Source organism: Pogona vitticeps, chromosome 3, assembly GCF_051106095.1.
Source record: "Pogona vitticeps strain Pit_001003342236 chromosome 3, PviZW2.1, whole genome shotgun sequence".
Taxonomy (NCBI): Eukaryota; Metazoa; Chordata; class Lepidosauria; order Squamata; family Agamidae; genus Pogona; species Pogona vitticeps.
Window position 1 is genome coordinate 199,757,600 of NC_135785.1, and position 16,998 is coordinate 199,774,597.

Sequence of the window (16,998 nt, forward strand, 5' to 3'; positions counted from 1 at the left end):
TTCATATGAAACAGTTAAACATTGGGTTGTCAGTTTTAAAACTGGCCATTTCAGTGTTGAAAGTGAGAAACCCAGTGGAAGGCCTGTTTCTGTGCCTGCAAATGTGAAAGCCATCCATGACACGATCAGGGAGGACCGCTGAATATCAGCCAAAAGTATTGCTATACTTTTGAGAATAGCACATGAGAGAGTTGGTGCCATTATCCACAATGACTTGGAAATGAGAAAGCTGGCAGCAAAGTGCATCCCCAAACTTTTGACAACTGAACAAAAGAGAAAACGTGTGGAGTCATTGGTGGCTGTTTTGGAACATTTTGCAAGTCAGATTTCCTGGTAACTGGTGATGAGACATGGCTCTACTGTTACGATCCTGAGACAAAGAAACAGTCTAAGGAATGGAGGCACAGTGGTTCCCCCAGGCCAAAGACGTTTGAGTGCAAAGGTCAGTGCAGAAGCAAATGTCAACATTTTTTAGAATAAGAAGGGAGTTCTGCTGTTGGACTACCTCCAACAGGGTTCAACCATCAATGCAAAATATTATTGTGCTTTATTGACAAATTGAGGCAAAATATCAAGGAAAAACATTGAGGAAAGCTCTCCAAAGGTATCATTCTGTTGCATGACAACACCTTGTCACACACTGCAGGAGAAACAAAGGCAAAACTGACACCCTTAGGCTTTCAAGTAATGCCCCATCCACCCTATTCTCCTGACCTGGTTCCTTCTGACTATTATCTGTTCCCCAAACTCAAAAAATACCTAAAGTGACAACGATTTGGGAGTGTTCTGGAGGCAACTAATGCTGCAAATGAGTAGTTACACCAGCAGTCGGAAGAATTTTATTTGCAGGGACTTCAGAAGCTGCAGGATAGATGTCACAAGTGCATTGACTTCTTGGGGGAATATGTAGAATAGTGTGGCAGTTACAGCTTCCTAGCTCAATTCTTCCTGGGTAAGGCTCGATACTTATCAGTACCCCCTTGTATTTGTTGATAGCTCAATCCATCCTTCACCAACATAGTACCCTCAAATTGAACTGAATTACAATGCCCATAACACTAAAGTATATTACCAGTAAGAATTCTTCTGGGGATTATGGGTACCCATGTAGTTGTTTTGTGACTGTGATTGAGGATGATAAAAGATTTGGGAATATTCTTGTAAGAGATGGTAAAGTTGCTCTAAGATCTGAAGGCAATTTTACAGATTCCATTAATTAAGGAAGACATCTGTGGCCCTCCAGATAATCATTCTGGATTCCAACTCCCATCATCAACAGCCACCAAGGCTAATGTTGATAGTCTGTGGTTCAAGATTGTGAAATCTGGGATCCAACAAAATCTGGAGACCACAAAGTTCCCCACTGCAGATTTCCTGTCATTGGTGACTCAGCTCTTCTAGAAGCCTCACTGAATCTAACTGAAGGCCCATTTAACTTTTCCAGAGTCTTCAGAAACAATTTACCATCCATTTCTTCTGAGGATGTTTTGGGACTGTGCAGCTTGCCTAAGGCTACAAAGGCTGGCTTGTCTTCCTGGGGAAATCATAAGGAATCAAACTCCCAACCTCAGCTTCCACAGCCAGATACTCAACTCTCGGCCTTAGGTAATATATAGTCATCATGACTAGGAGCCATCGATAGCCTCCTCTTCCATTAATGTGTCTAATTTCTCTTTAAAGCCACTGACATTGGAGCCTGGAAAATTCCATAACTAAACAATGTGTTGTCTAAAGATGTATTTCCTTTTATCTGCCCTAAAACCTCCCACCATTTAGTTCTACCAGATGAACCTTCCTGCTGTATTATAAGAGCCACTATGTCTCATCTGAATCATTCCTCCCCACAACTAAAACCTTCAGAGCATTGCGCCAAGGGAGGCCCAGAGAGAAAGAACAAGAAAGCGGGCCATCTCGGCAGTGGCCCCTTGCCTCTGGAGCAATCTCCCCCCCCCCCAAACTTGTCTGGCTCCCTCACTGGGTGTTTTCAAGAGCCAACTCAAGACCTGGCTCTTTAGGCAGGCCTTCCCTCCTGTCAATACCTAATTTATTGTTATCCTTATGATTAAATGTTGTTGTTTATTTTATTTTATTATTCTTGTATGTTGCTAGCTACCCAGAGTAGACTTCGGTCTAGATGGGCGGGAAATAAATAAATAAATAAATAAATAAATAAATAAATAAATAAATAAATAAATAAATAAATAAATAAATTTACGTAAGCACATCCAAATAAGATCATTGTCTTTCTCTCCTCTTTTCTTTTCCGCTCCTGTGCTTCTGCACAAGGGGCAGAAATGTCAAGCAGGGACAGAAGAACAGGTGTGGCCCTACTGTTAGGCAGGGTAAGGTAGCTGTCATAAGAAGCAGATTTGGAGCGTCATGAAAGGATATCAAATGGCTAATGATTTACTTGATTGTATTTTTACTGCCAGGGATTGTGGGGGCAGTGGGATATTACTCACTTAGGCACCTGGCTTTAGTTCCTGTCCATTATGATGGGTGGCAGGGAATGGGCAGAACACACTCTTTGCTGCTCTCTCACACAAGCAAAGTCTCCTAGGGCAACCCATACAGAAGAATAGAGGGATAACTCTCAAGACCACTGGACAGTATGTTAGAGCACAGCTAGGCCTGACTTCTACTGTGGCCTCAGTATACCTCCTTCGCTGAGGATTGCAGCTGATCTAGATGTTGTTGTCCTTGTGTTCAGCTACAGCCCTCCTGTGTTTTCCCTTTTTGTCCCTCCACCTTTCCCATTCCCCTTTGCCAGACAAAATCCATTAGGAAAAAAAAGGTACAACATCTGCAGAATGCCTTATCCTTGTGAAAAGTAGGACACCACAATATAACAGAGTCCCTTGACTTAGAAACCTACAGATAACAGAAAACTTGTGACTGGGGAAGGGAGCAACCCCTCCCTGAATTTTTGCAGGTAAGTCAACCCTTCTCAATTCACACCTGAAGAGCTACATTCAGAGGCTAGCTGTAGGACTTAATCTTGTCCAAGGCTATTCCTATCTCTCTGTCTTTGTTCCTTCTTTGCAAATTTGAGGTCAGGTTAGAGACTTGCAACAGAAAGGATTAATGAGATAGAGCTTTGAACTGAAAAGATCTTATTGGTGATTTATAATGTAATTGGCAGTTTCAAAGCTTTAGCCTGAACAATTAGCATAATTTGGCTCTCTAGGGGAGGCATCTACACAGGACAACTGAGAAAAGGGATATAGTAACATACAGAATTGGAATAGAAGATCCTTGTCACTGTATCCAAAAATTGGTTGGACCCACACTTATTCACATTCCCCGTAGACTTGCCAAAATCAAAGGAATTTTCATTTAAGTCATGACTAACAGCCCATCACTCTTAATGGGTGTACTCTAAGCAAAATCAAGACGCATGGTCCAACAGGATGGTGGCACGGATGGAACTGCTTGTGGCAGCAGAACTGAGAGGAAGATGTCCCCTTCTGTGACATCATACAGTCTCAAAAGCTTGAAATTCACATTTGAACAGCACATAGAGAGGAAGCAAATTCCCATCACAATAGCGGATGGTGCTATTGTGGTGTTGGATTTAAGCTCTACTCAGGATCCAGCTAAATGGCCGGTGAATCATACTTGTATTAGGCTCTGGAGGGGCAGCCTCTGTGAATCTCTCTTTTATAATATTCCACATATGCAGCTACAGATTTCATAGTGAAGATCATACATGAAACTTAGGAACCCCAACTTGTTTAATGATGCAATGATGCATACCTCAATATAGGTTTACAAGCCTAAATATATACATTACAGAGAGTACTGAAATGCAACTGGTAAAATTTTAAGACTTACAGATGCTCTGAGTGTTCATACTGTCAGCAACACCTAATGATGGGCATGGTGGCAACATATTTAAAACCCCAGCCTCCTGCGGAAAAATATCCGCATGAGACATTGTATCCACACCAAACATTCCTCCGACCAGCTATTACTCAAGGAAAACCTGGTGGCTTCCTACATTCTGACAAATTGTATTATTGTAAAAGATATACATAGTGTTGGATGGTTTCCAAACAAATCCCACTCAAAAGAACTGGAAAATTATTTTTCAATGTTTAGCACATTCCTTAAATGACATTCCAGTGCCTTATTATCCTTCAATGAGAACACAAATTGTCTCAGTGTTATAACACACACCTATTTTTTTAGGGCTCCTTTTCATAGTTCCCAGGTTGACAAGTCGTGCAACAGAAGGTATGCGTTGCAGGGTCTTCCTATTAATATCATGACGAAAGATGGTAATATCTTTAAAACAGAGATCTAGGAGTCATCTTGGCTGCCCATATTCTAAAAGCCCTTTCGTAGAGAATTCTAAAATAACATATATGGGAGTTGTTTTTATAGGGTAGTAATTTCATGTTAACTGATAATTAACTTCAGTGTTAATCTGTTCCACTTATTAAACCACCACATGCCTTTGATTTCAAGCGTGACCCTACCCCCCTGCCCTCTCCTAACTATATGCAGAACTTTGCTCAGTCCTCCTATGCATGTCTTTTCATGTTCCAACTTCTGCTCTGAATTTTATTAGGTAAACACTAACAGTATATTCCCAACTGGGTTGGCAGGTTAGACAAGTTCAGGGAAAAAATAATAATAAAAGGAATGGAAGGCTTAGAGGAGGGGCAGAGGGCTGCAAAACTGTACGTCTCTTCCACCTTTTGCCAAATCCTTTTTGACAGGGAAAGCAGTCTTTTCCTTGCATCTTCTCCAGTCCTTCTTTGGGTAGGTAGATATAATTGTAGATAGAGATAGCAAACACAAAGGTTGAAAATTATCTTCTCTCTTCCAGCAGCACTTAGGAGTCTTAGAGACAGCACAATGCAAAGAGATAAGGAAAAGATAAGGGGAAAGAGCCAATACATTTCTTTAATATGTCATTATGGCTTAATGCAGAGTCACTTTTCTGTTCTTGGAATGTCTTTGGCACAGACTGCCAGAAATGCATATATTACAAATAAAATAAAATTGCAAATAATGAAAGAGGAAGTAGCTAAAGGTTCACCTCCAGTTTTGATACACTGATATTTTGGAGTATATTTTGGGGTAGGTGTACTCTGACCACATGGCAGACAGGTTGTCACTCCTGGAAGCATTCAGAAGTTGCATTGTTTCCAGAAGAAGAAGGGTCTGGGGAAGAAAGATACAAACAACCTGGAACGACCAACTGCCGCTCTGCACTTTAAGTATGCCTGTCTTAATTTGAAAAAATGCTGGCTGGGGATAATGGGCACCATAGTTTAACACATCTGTAATGCATTCAACTGAGAAAGATTGAATTATATTTTCCTTCTTCTGACAATAAATACTGCTTATTTCAAGTTACAGAGAGTCAAAATCATTTTTAAATGGGGAACGATTACTGCAGCATCAATAAAAGCATGAGTGTCAAATTTTCTTTCTCTGATACATGATGGCTTAGTTTATATGCCCAGCTGGATGTGCCTGTGACAAACCCAGACCTACTGGGATATGTCACACAGTTACACTAAGCTGCCACCAACCATTCCCTGTAAGAAGTCACACAGACCAGGGATGGATTTTTGAACAATAAAAAGAATAAGGTTTATTTTAAATACACACACAGGAAAATAAACAATCAGGTGAATAAAATAAAGTAACGTGGCTTATTCTCACTCATACATGCATACAGTTTGGTTCACCCAGAACCCTTAACTTAAAGCACAGACCCTGAACCTATCAGTTCTGGCTAACCAACAGACACCTGAACCTATCAGGTTGATACTCTGACACACAGAAGTACCCTGTCTGACACACAGACTCCCACAACAGCTTCTTCTTCCCAGCTGCTGCTTCGTCACAACCCAGTGTCTCTCAGCATCTCCTAAACTCTCCACACACGCTTCACATATTTATACAGTACAGCCCCTCCTCCTGATGTCCCGCCTTCCACTCCCCATAGGATGGAACTTTCCCTCCAAACCCATGACAGACAGGTAACATCAGTGCTGTATATGTAACACCTCCCCTCTTTATAAGTTGTTTTGTAGGGGGAAAGCTAAGGTGCTTTTCACCAAAAAACAACCTGTATAAAATACACAACAACAGTTATACATACCATATAATACTTACTTATACTTACATTCTAAGTTAACCATAGCAAATAGACATTTAAACATTTACCATATACATTACATCAATTTACCTTTATTCATACAAACCAAATTCAAAACCAGGTACATTTACTTTTTATCATCAATATATATACATATAGTCCATGTTTCTTTCGCCGTCTTCATTCTTCAGGTCTTCTTGATAAGGCGTCAGCAACACAGTTCACTGACCCTCTGACCACCTTCACTTCAAAGTCATAGTCCTGTAGGTTTAAAGCCCACCTCATAAGTTTACTATTGTGGGTTTTCATTGTCTTTAACCATTGCAATGGTGAATGGTCAGTACACAGAATAAAATGTCTTCCCCAGATGTAAGGCTTGGCCTTCTGGATCGCGTAGACTATGGCCAAACACTCCTTCTCCACGGTTGCCAAATGTCTCTCACCTTTTTGAAGTTTCCTACTCAGGTAGGACACTGGATGCTGGTCACCATTCTCATCCTCCTGGCACAGAACTGCTCCTACCCCGCTGTTAGACGCATCGGTGTAGATGATGAACTCCCGGTCGAAGTCTGGAGCCCGCAGGACTGGATAGTTGATTAACGCCTCCTTCAACCTCTGGAACGCCGCCTCACAGTCACTGGTCCACGGGATGCGGTCATCAGCCTTCTTCCTCGTCAGATCGGTCAGCGGAGCCGCAATCTCGCTAAACCTCGGGATGAACTTTCTGTAGTAGCCCACCAACCCAAGAAATGATTTGACCTTTTTCTTGGTGTTGGGTCTAGGCCAATCACGAACTGCTTCTATTTTGGCCTCCAGGGGTTTTATCACTCCTCCCCCTACCATGTGACCCAAGTATTTTATTTCTGGGCTACCCAGCTGACACTTGCTGGCCTTTACTGTTAGCCCTGCTGCACTTAACCTCTGCAGCACTAACTCCAGGTGTATCAGGTGATCTTCCCAGGTATTACTGAAGATCCCTATGTCGTCAATGTAGGCCACTGTAAAGTCACTGAGCCCTGCCAAGGTCTGGTCCATCAGCCTTTGGAATGTGGCTGGTGCATTTCTGAGACCAAAGCTCAGGACTCGAAACTCATAGAGACCAAAAGGGCTGCAAAAGGCAGTCTTTTCTTGATCCCTGGGATCAATTCTTAATTGCCAATATCCCTTTACCAGGTCCAATGATGAGATGAACCGACAACCCCCTATGGTTTCAATCAGGTTGTCTAGCCTGGGCATTGGGTAGGCATCAGGAGTGGTTACACGGTTTAATTTCCTGTAATCAACACAAAACCTAATGCTCCCATCAGGCTTGTCCACAAGGACTATCGGAGAGGACCAAGGACTAGAAGAGGGGACGATTATGTTCTCCCTCAGCATCTCGTCCAGCTCCTTCCGCACCTTGTCCCTATAGGGTCCCGTTACTCGGTATGGGGATACTGCCTGCGGGGGCGCATCCCCTGTGTGGATCCGATGCATCACTCCCTTCACTATCCCCGGCTTGTTGGAAAACACCTGTTGATATTTACTAAGCAGCATTTTTAGTTCTTGCTGCTGGTCTTGGGTGAGTGCAGGACTGATCTTTACCTCCTCTGGGTTGTATTTTACTTCCCCTCTACCCTCCCAGAAGGGTAATTCCGCTTCCTCACTCTCAGCTGCTTTTATCGCGAATAAAACCCTCTGTTCCCCTCTGTAGTAGGGTTTTAGGGCATTCACATGAACCACCCTCCTTGCTTGGTTCTCCTCCTGCTCTATTAGGTAGTTCAGGTCTGACATCTTGGAAATGACCCTATATGGTCCTGCCCATTTGAGCTGCAGTTTATTCTCTCTGCAGGGCCTAAGCCAAAGCACTTCCTCCCCCGGGTCAAAGTGCCTCTCTCTAGCTTTGTGGTCATACCATGTTTTCTGTCTGACCTTCTGAGCTTGCAGGTTTTCTGCTGCCAGCTCTAGATTTCTCCTTAGGTCATTCATCAAGGTGTCTATGTAAGTCACAACGTCTTGTGGGTCATCCTGGGTGATCTGCTCCCAATTTTGTTTGATCAAATCAAGGGGCTCTTTCACCCCTAAGTGTGCAGCAAACATGTCAGAGTGACCCCTTTGTAAAATCATGGGGCGATACTTTTCAGGTACCACCAGCTGACTTCTGATCCCATCTCCCCCTTTTGAGATATTTCTCAGGGTCTCTCTATATAAAATCCCCTTTTCCTCCAGAAATCTCACTGGGGTTTCAGGTGTTAGCTGGGCGTCAGTCACCTGTTCAAAACACTTTTGGAGAGTGGCGTCCGCCTTTTGCTCCTGTCCAAATCTGCTGTCTGTGGTTAAGGTTTCCACCACAGCTTCTGAACTCCCCTCTGCTTCCGTCTCTGGCTCATCATTACCCCCCTGAACTGTCCCTGTGGTGGCTTGTGAGCGTGTAATCACTAGCACCCGTTTCACATGTTCAGCCAGGTCATTTCCCACGAGCACGGCTGCTGGCAGAGTCGATGAAATTGCTAGCCGCCAAGCTCCCCTCCAGCCTTGAAAGTTGACAGGTACCTCTGCTACTGGCAGAGAGATTACCTGCCCCTCAATCCCTGCCACCTTCATGCTCTCATTTGGGATTATAAACTCCCTAGGAATAATATCTGGATGGCACAGGGTTACCTGGGAACAAGTGTCCCGCAGCCCCCTATACTGACGGTCAAGTATTCCTACGTCCACCCCGGCTGTCTCAAACAACTGAGAATCTGTTTTTATCAGCAAGCAGCGCTTTACCTCCACAAGAGGACCATTTTCCTCAGCCTGATCAGCAGAGGTAGCTGTTCCAGACTGAGTAGCCATAGCAACAGGCTCCCTCTGTGAGACTGAGCCTTGCTCTTTCTGGACACAGAACACAGCTTTTGGCTTGGGCCCACTAGAATTCTGAGGCACCATTCCTTTTAGCTGCTTTAATTTCTCACACTCTGAGATTAGATGACCCTTTCCCTGACAGAAATAACATTTTCTGGTGTATTTCGATTCTCTCTCATCTTGTTTTGGTTTTCCCTCCAAAATCTGAGGTCTTTGTTTCATGTCTGAGGGCTTCCCTTCACCATGGGCCCCTCCCCCTTGCTGGCTTTTCCCTGGTCCCTGAGAGTACTTGCTGTAGGTTTCTTTGGGTTTACCTACAGATTTCCCCTCACCCAAGGGCTTTCTTATTTGGGAAATAAAATCTGCGATCTCCGCGGCTGCTGCCACAGATTTCGGTTTCCTTTCCCTCACCTGGAATTTCAATTCCCCATGCAGGACTGAATAGAACTGTTCCAGCGCTATCAAATCTTTAAGCTGCTCATAGGTCTCTGTCCCTTCCTGCGATAGCCATTTCTCAAGCAGCCTCACCAATTGGGCCCCCACTTGGGTAAAAGTCTGTTCTGGTTTTTTTGTGAGGGACCTGAATCTTTGTCTCAGCTGCTCTGCATTTATCCCATGTCTGGCAAACACCAGTTTTTTAAACTCTGCAAAATCTTTCATCAGTTCCTCAGGCATCTCGGCATAGACCTCAGCCAGGCTACCACTGATTAAAGATCGCATGATGGTCATCTTCTCAGTTTCCCTCACTGAGAAGTCCACAAACGCTCTTTCCACTAGGGAAAAGAACACCTCAGGACAATCTCCCTTGTGGTACACAGGGAATTTCTTCAGGTCAGCTTTAGACAGTTGGCCTCCCTCAGAATCCCTATTATTATTATTGTTCTGGTTCATCAGTTCCAGTTTTCTTAATTCAAACGCCATTTTCTCTCTCTCCAATGCCAATTCAAATTGCCTTTGTTTCTCTCTTTCCCTTTCCTCCATTTCAATTTGCCTTTCCCTTTCCTCCCTTCTTTCTCTCTCTAATCTTTCCTCCACTTCAAATTGCCTCATCCTCAGTTCATGCTGTTGGACTATGAGCAATTTTCTGAGTTCTGGGTTCTGCTCTCCTGTGCTGTCACCCTGCACTGAGCCAAATTCATCCTCAGAACCTTGGTCAATCTGGGGGTCTTTCACTTCACTCATTTCGGCCATCTGGCTTCGAGTCAAGGGCATAATCCCCCCCCTCAGAACAGGCTGCTTTAAAAGTCAAGCCTCAAAATAAAACGACCACTTTTTTCCTTTTTGCCTCAGAACCAGCTCTCCCTAGAGATTGCTGCTGTTCTTCAGCACTAACTTGCAACAGTATCGAGTCAGAGCCTACCCCCCTCTGCTGGGCCTCTCAGCTGGCAAGCTAGATCACTGTTACTACGCAGTTTTGCCTCAACTTTTTCCCGCCAAAACCAGGCTGCCTCAGAGCACCTTAATCTAAGTCTCCCCAGTTGGCACGTTCTTCTACTAGCGCACCTCCCCGTGAGGTACACCTAGAAGATTACCTACGCGCCACAGACTGTCCCTGACTAGACCCCCCTTGCTCTGGGCACACTTGCCAAGGCTTTGCTGGACCACTGGACAACTGGACCAGTCGTATCCCACACGCTGGACACCAATCAATGTGACAAACCCAGACCTACTGGGATATGTCACACAGTTACACTAAGCTGCCACCAACCATTCCCTGTAAGAAGTCACACAGACCAGGGATGGATTTTTGAACAATAAAAAGAATAAGGTTTATTTTAAATACACACACAGGAAAATAAACAATCAGGTGAATAAAATAAAGTAACGTGGCTTATTCTCACTCATACATGCATACAGTTTGGTTCACCCAGAACCCTTAACTTAAAGCACAGACCCTGAACCTATCAGTTCTGGCTAACCAACAGACACCTGAACCTATCAGGTTGGTACTCTGACACACAGAAGTACCCTGTCTGACACACAGACTCCCACAACAGCTTCTTCTTCCCAGCTGCTGCTTCGTCACAACCCAGTGTCTCTCAGCATCTCCTAAACTCTCCACACACGCTTCACATATTTATACAGTACAGCCCCTCCTCCTGATGTCCCGCCTTCCACTCCCCATAGGATGGAACTTTCCCTCCAAACCCATGACAGACAGGTAACATCAGTGCTGTATATGTAACAGTGCCATTTGGTTTCATCTCAGGTATAACCAGTTCAAGGCAGGGAGAGAAAGGTTTTGATTTTTAGATGAAAAGAGATGATGGAGAAGGTATCTGAATTATACCTGCAGATAGGGCTAGTCCTGTTATTTGGCAGAGTGAGACAGTCACCTCAGGCAGCAGATGCTAGAAAGTGGAAGCAAGGAAATCCAGAAGAAATCTCAATGTCAGTGGGCTGGCCCTGTCCACTTTAAATTAGCCTGCTACTTCTAGCTGTGGTGGATGATGCTCTCCCACTCTGTATTTGCGAAGACTTTCACAGCCGGGATCTAATGGTTGTTGTGGGTTTTTGGGGCTTTTTGGCCATGTTCTGAAGGTTGTTGTTCCTGATGTTTCGCCAGTCTCTGTGGCCGGCATCTTCAGAGGACTGGAGGACGAATTCTGTCCATGCTCTGAGTTCCTACTCCAGTCCTCTGAAGATGCTGGCCACAGAGACTGGTGAAACATCAGGAAGAACAACCTTCAGAACACAGCCAAAAAGCCCAAAAAAACCAGAACAACTCTCCCATTCTGTTGAAGAAAGATTGAACTGTTAGTACAGTTAGCTTCGGTATGTGGAATGAGTGGGTGCCATCTTGGTTTTTTACTTCAGGTCACAAACTGTTTGAAGCTGGTCCTTCCGCATTCCTTGATACACATAATCACACTGCATTTTTTTTATAGATTAAACTGGGATTGAATCTTGTCTTGAGTTGGGGCACAGGGAGGCAGACTGCACGAATATAGGCCATGAGCAGGAGCAGATTTTGTGTGTTTGTGCAGACACACAAACACACACCATCATTCCTTTGCTTTGAAAGTTGGATTGTCACTCTGCCTTCCATGTGATTAGATTTAGCAGAGGTTTTAAGCTAATAACAGTTCTGCTGCCATACATCTAGTTTGGTCCTAAAGCTGTGATCTGATGTGCCTTAAAGCCTATATGGTTGTACTTAAAATAATTCAGAATGCTATTATTTGCATTGTCATACAGGTATGTTACACTGAAGGGAAAAGAAAACTCTTCAGAATTACAAGCAAACCTGTTCTCATCACTGTCAGGAAGAAACAATTTATTGCAATATTGCAGGGATAGTTAAAAAGTGATTATATGTTGATAATACATATTGCACTGCCACTTGGCTACTTGACATGCTTCTAGGTTTTTTTTTTTTAATTTACACCCATTATACTTTTTTAGCCTTACAGCAGATATAATTTGTGAAATTAAAATGTTTGCTATTTTACATCTCTGGGAATTTACTTTGAGTGAAAGGTAGTTTTGCTATGCTGAGATGGAAAAAGAAATACTAAACAGTAGAAGCATTTAAAACTTGGAGTTGAAGAAAGATGTTTCTGAGACCAGGGCACTGCCTGAAGGGATATAATGCCACAGTGTGGCTGGAGCTAAGCTTGAGCTGGGTTTGGTCAGTGTCAAGACCGGAGACTACCTGTCTGGTGGAAACTCCTTGTACTCACCCTGGAGGTCCATGATGCAAGAAAGATAGGCATACTGTATTCAGTAAACAAAATTAATAAGAGTAAAGGTGGGTTTTTGACCAAAGCTTGGAAACAGGTAGCTACAAATAATTAATGGCGATGATGGTGATGTGCTGTCAAGTCAATTCTGAATTATGGGTACTTTTTCCAGAATTTCCATGTCAGAGCAGTTTTACCGTTTCCTCCTTCTGGTGGTATTCTGGAATTGTGCCCCTTGCCAAAGGATAGGCTGCCTCTTCTCCTGGAAGGAACAGTGGGAAATTGAACTCCCAATATTTGGCTTCACAGGAAAATTACAGGTTTTCTATCTTGGTTGAAATGAACTAACCAGTCCTTTATCATTAAAATGAAAGATTATTTTGGAAAAGGACTTTGTATTGGTCTAATAAAAGTAATATTGCGATACCCAGTGCGGCGTAGTGGACAGAGTGATGGACAAGGACTCAGGAAAGCTTTGTTTGAATTTCTACTTGGCCACAGAAACTCACTGTGAATGTAAAGCCACCCCTTAAATATTTCATTGAAATTGAAAGCTCTATTTCGGTTACTGTAAGTCAGTTCTGATTTGATGGCACATGACACATATACTAAGGACATAATTTTATTTTAGTATTTTATTTTTGACCACTCTTTATATATCCCTATTTTAAATTACTAGAAATGCTTGAATATATATAATCTGTCAATTGAAACTTGAAAACAGAACCTTAAAACATTTATAAATTTAAATATATGTATATTTCTGAGATTAAATGAATTTGCTGCAAATGAAAAAAAACCCATAAGCTATGTAAAGCAATCCTTTTTAAACATAATTGGCAGCAGAATTAAAATTAGAAATGTTTCCAAAATGGTAGAGCTTCATTCATTCATTCATTCATTCATTCATTCATTCATTCATTCATTCATTCATTCATTCATTCATTCATTCTTACCCACCTTTCTCCTTTAAGAGGACCCAATACAAACACAGTATTCAAGTTACTAACAATGAGTATAGAATACTAAAAGGATCAATGGGTACAATACCAAAAAACATAAGCAACAACAAAACACATTCAACGCAATAAGGTATAATGGTCTATTTTAAAAATTCCATTCAGCATCCATTCAGTCAGGGGAAAGCTTGCCTGAAGAGAAAGGTCTTTGCCAATAGGAAAATTGGGTGATGAAGAACTTTTCCTGTTGTGTCACATGTACATTTCAGAACAATTATTTGTTCGCCAGAATGGTGACAAACACTTTCTCAGCAAGAGAAGTCATATGCAAATTCATGGTGAGTCAGGCTTTTTAAAATAAAAGGGATTTTCTTCTCTGCTGTGTAAAATCTACAGATAGATTAGCTAGTAGAAGGAAGATATAAAATCAAAGCAACTCAAGAAGCCTATAAAATGTCTACTTTAAAAACAAACAAACAAACAAAACCATAGCTCGTAGAAATCTGAAGCACCTTACTGGGCTGAATGAGGGTGGAACATTTCTAGATCCCAACACAAGCCTGGTTGAGAGCTTAGGTCTAAACTAGATGTAATGCTAAATATACCATTAGAAGCTATGCTATTTTTGTCCAGGTTATACCAGGGCCCCAGAAATCATGATCTCTCCTTCTCCCCCCATTTTGTATCTTTGTAACTGGTACCTTGTAATTTTTAAAACCCCACCAGAACCATTAACCTTGAGGGAACAATAAATCTATTGTAACCACAAAAGCCATTTGTCTTACCTTTCTGGTTGTTCTGTTTTAAGAGTGTTTGTGATCTGCCTAAACAGGTCAAAACCTGCAAAAGGGCAGTTTTTATACCACTTTGAGGTGAATGGATGTGTTTTACGCTGCAGACCCTCAGACAATGCAAGAAGAGAACATAAAAAGTTGGCCTTACCTTGTTTTAATAGATTGTGAGGGTCTCCCATTACTGGCTTGCCCTCTAAAATGGTGAGGCGTGGAAGAAAAAGGGGATGGGGAGGAAAGCCATTGTGGGGGGGAGGAGTGAAAAGCAAAAAAAGTCTTTCAACAGATCTGACAGAATAATCTCCCTCGGCTGAAGCCTGCTAGAAAGGCAGCTGCTGGTGGCAACGAAGGAAGCTGGCCACCCCAGAGAGCACCACTGTAGATATTGTACAGCCTGCACTTGAGCTAATTTGCTGTCTTAAGGGGTGGGGGTGGAAGACTCTCTATCCCACGGCCACCACGGAGTCACCTGTTACTGTCTTCAGTTAGTACTGACCTTTGGTTTGGCTGCATCAAACACACCAATGTGTTCCAATGCAGCATTGTCATGATTTCAGTCTTTCTTTGAAACCTTTTTTTGAGCAGATTATCACAACACCCATTTATACCATGGTAATTTGAGAAATACCGGTAATCCCTACTACAGTAGATTCTAAATATCATTTTAAAGTCTGATGCCTTTTCATTCAATCGCATCTGGAGACAATCTGATTTGCTCCGCATAAATTGGGGAAAAGACATTACTGGCTCATGGTGACATATATTACCTTAGTATAGAGTCCAGTGATTACACACATGCTGGGACAGCTGATGTGTCCTCTGAGAACCTTGCCTCACTGATTAGCACAATACCTTTATAAGGGCCAGCTAGAAAGTTACCAAAAATGAACAAGCTTGCATGTACACAAAATATGTGGTCAGGTAGGATATTAAGCAAATAATAACTGCCATCAAATTAGTTCTGACTTATGGTGACCCTTTCTCGGGTTTTTAGGTACAGAATACAGTGGTTCCTCGCAAGACAAATGCTTCACAGGGGGAAAAAAAACTCGCAAGACAAATGGTTTTGGCAATGGGGCTGATGACTCACAAGACAAATGTTCCTATGGCCGTGCTTCGCAAGACAAATGTTTTCTGTTAACTGATAATAGCTTAGGATGAAACAGAGGCATTAGGAAGACTATTTGGTTAGACTGGATGCAAAAAGCCCTCTGCTTTCAGCAGGGGCTACAGAATAGGACGGCCTTTCTTCCACAACAGAGTTGTGGGAGATCCACACCACCTTCTCATGTTTCCTCACTGTCTAGGTAATCAATTTGGCTGTATAAAAAAGACTGATGCTACAGCAGTCCAGATTAACATCATTCAGCCAAAAGGGTACACAGAGAAAGGGACCAATAGGGAAAGTCATTCTTATCTTTGACCTGTAATTAGAGGTAAGAGACATTTAAAGGCATTTGAACTCTAACAGAGTGGAGTTGTGCTTTATATGCTGCTCCAATGAGGGAGTTACTTGGAAGCAGACATGCATGGACTTGAGCTGTGTTTTGCCTGCCTGGAAGTTGCTGCCTGGGGCTTATTTCCGAGGAGACCTGTGTAGAATCAAGCAGTACTTTGTATGCTGGGTGTGTGTGTGTAAACTGAGAATCCAGGTTTGTGTGTGTTCTTGTATGAACATATACATACACATGCACAATCCCAGTGTACCCTAACTGCGGCCCTGAGAGATGAAATGTTGTAGCGAAGGGATCCCTTCTCAGACAGTAGAACATGGGGGTAAATATGTTCACCTTTACATTGCAGTCATTTTTGCAGAGGTAGCTATTTTAGTGTTTCAGCTCAAATTATGCGACCAACACTACAGTGTTTCACCCCATTCACCTTGTGAAATGGCTAAGACTAAACTAAATTAATCTTTAAGGTCCAGAATCCTTTTTTTCTGTTTTTGTTCTGCTTTTGTTACACACATCTTGACACGGGTGACTTTTGAGACTGTGTCTGATAGTTAAGCATCCTTCAGTCTTGTAAGACTATGGTAACGTGCTCTGTATGGAGCACTTGGAACAGTGTTTAGTGTGGCTGAGGAAGCCGATTCAAGAGTGACAATCCCTTTCATACTGAAGACAAATCCAAACTGTCCCCTGTCCAGATCCCTGATTTTGCTGCTTTTGTGACTTTGTCTTTGCCTTGGCCTGCTGGACAAGGGTCTTTTCAAATTGGGAGAGGCCATGATGCACCGCCTGCCTCCAGGCTAAACACTCAGATGTCAGGGATTCCCATCTGTTGAGGTTCATTCCTAAGGCCTTCAGATCTCGCTTGCAGATATCCTTCTATTGCAGCTGTGGTCTCCCTCTGGGGCGATTTCCCTGCACTAATTCTCCATACAGGAGATCCTTTGGAATCTGACTGTCAGCCATTCTCACAACATGCCCAAGCCAACGCAGACGTCACTGTTTCAGTAATGTGTGCACGCTGAAAATTCCAGCTCGTTCTAGGACTACTCTATTTGGAACTCTGTCCTGCCAGGTGATACCAAAAATCCGTCGGAGGCAACCCATATGGAAGGTGTTCAGCTTTCTCTCCTGCTGCGCATGAAGGGTCCAGGTCTCACTGCAGTACAG

General features: G+C 42.8%; 1 long non-coding RNA gene across 1 annotated transcript; it reads right to left on the bottom strand.

Moving 5' to 3' along the window:
* Nucleotides 1-5,578: 5,578 nt before the first annotated feature.
* LOC144588199 (uncharacterized) lies at nucleotides 5,579-16,804 on the bottom strand. The gene is made up of 2 exons (XR_013543609.1): nucleotides 10,974-16,804; nucleotides 5,579-5,887 (listed from the first exon to the last, which is right to left on the bottom strand). It is a non-coding gene; the product is annotated as an uncharacterized LOC144588199 (long non-coding RNA).
* Nucleotides 16,805-16,998: the final 194 nt, after the last annotated feature.